Here is a 6034-nt window from a genome sequence, read left to right as displayed (position 1 = left end):
AAGACACCTGTGGCAATTATCCAGTTTGCCAGTGAAGCTGAAGTGAGAGCAAGTGAAAAGAAATTCTCTCCCCTGACACCTCTCTGCCAAGGCAACACTGTGGGAGGTAGAAAAACACCAAGTTGCAGATAAGAATCATGTTTTCGTAACAGAGCTGAAGCCTTGGAATTATTGGAGATTTTGCCTAGGAGACGTGTGTAGGATCTGTCCCCTCTACCCATTTTAAAAGACATCTAACCATCCTGGAGATGAGACTGGCAGTAAGAAGGTGCCTCATCTCAGCAGGCCTTAGATCTCAGAGATTGTGCCATGCTGTGGGATGAGCTTTCTTTGGGAAGTGACATTTCTCTTCAGCAAAATAAAGTAAAGAAGGGCTTGAAGGATGTGAATCCAGCAAAGCTTTTCGTCTCATTTGTCTTCTCCAGGGCTAGTTTCAGGAAACATATAGCCTTGGTATTTTAGTGCAGAGTGACACTCAGGTGCTCTGCAGAGATGCAGAATACTCTGTTGCACTCATTTTGGGACAAGACTCCCCGTCAAAAATGACGGTTTTCCTACTTAGAGATTCAAAAGATATCCAAACAGAGACTTGCATTTCAGAATGCATTCTCTCTGGCAAAACTCCAGAGTGAAACTGCTGCAATGGCTAGCCAAGGAAATACACCTTTAACATGGATTTTCCAGAGATCCTGCACAGTAAGGATGCAAACTCTCCAGCCAACAGCCGGAGAGGTTCTCCAGTTTGATCAGACACTCAAGGGGTGACTGTTGGCACATGCATGCTCACGAAAGTCCTATCCTGCCACGGCCACCACATCTAAAATCAGCACCACAGTGCCAGGTCCAGCCCATTTCAGCAACGGTGCCCATAATGCAAAACCACAGCTTCAGTCCAAGGGTTTTCAATTCACCAAGGTGCATTTCTCTCACTGAGCGCTCTTGATGAAGTTCATAGGAATACCTGCTGCTAGCTACTGAGACCATCTTCACAGCCTGCAGGGCCTAATGGTGCATGCTAGGAGGAAGTCTGAACTCTCACAATAAGTCCAAATGCTAGCAGGAGATCTGCACCTTCCTCCTTGGAGGTGCCACTCTGCTTGTACTTCTGGTCACAGCGAAGCCACAAAGATGGCAGGTTACTTTTGGCTTAATAGCCCAGATTGTCTACTCATCTTGCCTGGTGAATACAGATTTCATAACAAACCCCAAGCCGAAGGAAACTGATCTCTTTCAGAAACTCCAGACTTACATGAATAGATATTTGGTGCCATTCAGCCTCTGATAGGAATACTTGTACACGTGAGATCTACACTGCTGCCTTCTACTTCCATTGCTATAGTAAAGATCATCAAAAGCTGGTGTCTATTTCAAGGCGTTTACTTTGATGTGGTCTTGAGTATTCACAGATTTGGGTATTAAAATATCTTAGTTTTTAGAAATAGTTCGCACCATGTTTGCAGATTTTATTAACTTGAGTCAAATAAGATAAATCTGATTTAGCTTTCACAATGCACCCACCATGCAAAATGTCAGCTGATCTGGGTAAAAAACCAAACAATATGAAAAAGAAGGGGAGAGTAAGTATTTTTAACTCTGCTTCAATGCACAGCAAGCACCCCCCTCAAAGGAGTACATCATAAATAGGAGGTGGAGCGGTGCAGAGGCAGGGATGAATAGCTTTGGAGAAAGGAGCAAAAAGAAGAGAAAGAGAAGAGGAACTTCTTAAGCTATTATTGCTGCTGCAGTCTTCTTATCTTGAACTGAGAAGGGAAACAATTGAATTACAGTGAAATAATTAGTGGACTAATGAGGACAGACAGGCAGTTCCAATATTCCCAGAGTTTTCTTCCTTCCCTTTCCTGAAAATACTTAAAATAACTGGTAAACAAAGTGGGTTTATTTATAAGTACAGACAAACCATATAACCCAAAATAATACAGCTAAGCATGGAGAACAAAACAATTATTTGCCTGGGTTTTGCAGTCATTGAAAGCAAAAGCTTCCCTTAAGTAAGTGATTTTTTATGCTATCAGTGTTGACTTCATGGCTTGCTGTTAAATACCCAAACTACTTTAAAATGTACTTGGAGATGCTGAATATATAGTTTTGACTCCTCTTTTGACAACCACTTACCACCTCATTAGAACACCTCAGTAATATATTTCCTTTCCAGGGGCTAACTATCATGTCAGAAGTGAAAGGGCAGCTACCAGCTGTGACATTTCAGTGATCCCCATTAGGGCTGAGAGAATTATTATCACCTTGTTTACCACAGGGCAATGAGCTCTGCTGGTGTCAGTAACACAGTGGGATTATTTCTTATTCATATTATAGTAGCCTCTGCTGTTCCTAGTCAGGGCTAAATGCAATAGGAACGATGACAAAGAAGTAGCCTGTGCTCAAAAAAGCTTGCCAAGCGATCTTAGCAAGATGAGGAACTCCCACTGAAAACCAACGCTGTGCCAGCTCATTAAGCACTATGGGAAAACATCTAATGACATGGGATGAGAGCTACTTGCTGGCTTTTTAAGCATCAGGTTTTCTAACTCAGCACAGGCCATTGCTAATCAATGTGGTCTTTAAGGCTCAGTTGTTGGTTGCTTTTGAGTAGAACCTCTGGGAGTAAAGCTGGGAAGAGTTTCCAAAGGCTTTTTAAGTGCAGATGAGGTTGAAGTCAGTAGGAGGTAAATACTTTGTTCTGAGTGTCTTGTGTCTGCAGAGGTACTGCTATGCTGAGACACAATCCAGTGCCCTGAGCAGCAGAGCTCTTGCTTAGTCTCTGTGCCGGAGCTGCCCATTTGGTAAAAAGAGACTGAGCAGTGGTGTTTTAAATCATGAGGGCAATACAAATAGTCAGTCTGTCTGCAAGGTGGAAAGTGCTAAGAAAATGTTACTGTTAGAGCATTCTGCAAGTGATGAAATGCAGACCACTTCTTGTTCTTTTTTGGAAATTGCTTGGTTTGGTACAGATGGCCATACGGGTTATTGTGTATGTTCTTTTTTGGTGTCAGGATAAAGGGATGACTATATCCCATCCTTCTCTGATATCCCACAAGCTCTAAAGGTGTGTGGCTGTGCATGGCCAGGTAGGCAGGTGAGACTGTGAAGGGGGAATGTGGATGCAGAAGCCAGCTGCCTAGGGCAGGAACATGCCAAAGGGTGAATACTTAAATCAGAAACTCTTTTTCTCTGCACATTGTCTATGCCTTCTGTCTAGAATGGGATTTTGGGAAACTGCCAGCATGTAACATCAGTACAGTTCTTGTCTTTTACTCTGTGTCAATTTTACAATGAGGTGACTTTGGGACTGATATTAGCTTAAGAGAAAGAAGAATGTAGCCTCATGAATTCCTTAGCTTAGGTAGATTTTTCCATGCCTTGTTTCTTGGTAAAACTGTCTTTCATCTCTCTAAACAAAGTCTCTAGCTCTCTGAAGATAACATCATAATAAAGGCTTGTCATACCTGTTGTTCAATTATAGCAGCCTGTTTAAAAAAAAAAAAAGCTCCAAGTGAACAAAAATAACTTTGAAGTATGAACTAGAACTCTCTGTGTTATGACTAATTTCAAGGCCTTGGTGAGAAAACTTAAATGCTATCACAATTTAGACTATATGACACCTTAGCTAAGATATGAAACTAGGAGTCAGGGCTATCTTAGCTCTTCCTCCATGTGTGTTTCTGAAATAGACTTTCCCTGTGAGTTCCTCTTGTCTTTCCTACCCTTCAGTCTAAGTTAGGAGGAGGTTTAATATTTTTCCTGCTCTATCATCATGCCTCTTAATCCATATGTCCCCTGGTTCTTCACCGCCTTTCGTGACTGCAGCATGGCATGGACCATCTCTCCCAGAGGACAGTGCCAATGACTCTTACATGAATTGCTTGGCATACAGTGGAATGGTGAAAGTCCTAGCTCCTGTACCTCAGCAGGTCACATTCCCATCACACAGCCTCTTAAAAGCCAGGCAGATAGAAATTTTCAGAAAGGACTTCTTCCAGCAAAAAAATAAAAATAAAAGCATACACGTAGGACCACTAAGTCAGCAAAGCTGATGGGTCTATGCACATACTGCAAGAAAAACAGCTGCTTGAAAGCTTTACTGCATGGAAAGTGATGCCTGATCCAAGATTGAGTCTTCCAATTTATTCAGCTGCACTACGTGATCTTGAATGATTTCATAGATGGGGCATGGGGAGGCTGGGAGAAACCCGATGTCTTGTGCAAAAACTAACCACTGCCATAGAACTAGATCAAAGTTTTGCTTATTTGGACTATTTCCTATCATGCTCTGCAGTATGGTTATGTGCGAACAGCATATTACGTGAATATATCTAAAGATGTTGGCATTCACTTGGTTGCTTGGCTACTTAGTCATGGGGTTATAGGGTGCCAACATCCAGAGATGCATTCCTTTTTTTAATTGCTTCTGCATTACTCAGTTGTACTCTGTCATTTATCACACAGCAGGAGACTATTATCCAGTGCCTGGGCTCCATTCTTTTACATGTCACCTCATCTAAAATTAAACTCCAAAATAAAATAAATATTATCCTATCTGTTAAGAATTAAGTATTGAGTAGGGGTTTTAGCTGAAGACTTAGATGTTACTCTGACACAGTGAAGGATGAAAAGGATATCAGGAAGTCCTCCCACAGCTAAGCTTTTTATCTAAGGAGCCTTACAGTATATAGTTTTATCTTGTTAATATATTGATCTAAGAGCCAGGTGGCCAAGACTTCACAGTTCAGAAATAAAACATCATGAGCCATGATTCAAATGCAATACATGCCCATGCCAAAAGCCATTACACTACAGTAATGAATCCAAGTAATGAACATGTCCATACAGAAACTCCGATTTATGGATATTGCCTTGTAAAATTGGGGAGCTGGCAGGAGAGGATGGGGAAGGAGGAAAATATTTGCTTTGACCAATGCAGAATAAATGCAGGGTCTGGATGATGTTTCTGAAAACAAAAGGGTCTCCACATATTCTCTCTTGTCTGGCTTGACTTGACTTGATGGTCTGTGTGTGGCATATGCAATGGAGTAGTTCCAGGGATGAGGGGAAAGCCCGGGACATTTCAGACTCCATGACTTCAGGCATTTCATTTTATCCTCTAGTTCTTCAGTTGTAAAAAGGGGTTAATGGCACTTCCATTTGCAACAAAGATGCTGTGAGGGAAAATGTCTGTAGTGTTTCTGAGGTGCTTTGACAGTGAGACAACATATGAAGACTAGGGGGGAAAACCCCACAACAGATGAGTTGCAATCCCACATTGTTTGCTTTTGTTTCTCAGACCAGCTCCTTTTAACAAAGTAAGTAACTCTGAGCATCACCTAGCATCATCAGAAGTTTTGTAGGGAAATACCTTCACTGGTATTTTCCCAAAGGGTTTGCTCCCTGTATGTACTATTCTGGAAGTACAGGAGCTGTAGTAGGTGCAAATCTTTCTGCTAGGAGAAAGAAGAGGAGATGACGATGTGTGTGTGACACTGTAGTAACCTCTCTGGCTGTCTGCAGAACAACCATTGGCCCTCACTTCATTTTGCTCAGCTTCCTGGCTGCTGTCCTGCTCACCATGTCCTGCAGGAAGTACTTCTCAAGGCTTTCTGCACTGCAAGAGGATTAATCAAGGCTGTACTGTCCTCAGCCTTACTCAGAAAAATATTTATTCTCAAATCTTCCAGGTACTTTAGTTTTCTTAATATCCATTATTGTCAAGTAATTCCTTAAGTGAAGAGACTGAAAACCTGAAATCTATCCAGCAGAGAGACGCTGAAGCATCTCTGTACTGTGCCAGTACAGTTCTTTCAGGGCCTGGGGACCCATTACAGAGGCTGTAGGCTGGGCACAGAAGTAAAGAGAAAAAGCCCTGAGCGTCTAGTGTCCCTTTCATACCCGCAAAAGGCAAGTAAGAGACATACAAATGAATGCTTTTATAAATTTGTGAATGTTCTATGTGCAATTTCACTTTGCTGTGAAATCCCAGGTTCTCAGCAATATGATGCCCCTGGAGTAGCATCCCCCCGGC

This window comes from Apteryx mantelli, chromosome 2 (genome assembly GCF_036417845.1).
Source record: "Apteryx mantelli isolate bAptMan1 chromosome 2, bAptMan1.hap1, whole genome shotgun sequence".
Taxonomy (NCBI): Eukaryota; Metazoa; Chordata; class Aves; order Apterygiformes; family Apterygidae; genus Apteryx; species Apteryx mantelli.
The sequence above is the reverse complement of the archived record's forward strand: the minus strand, read 5'-3'. Positions refer to the sequence as shown.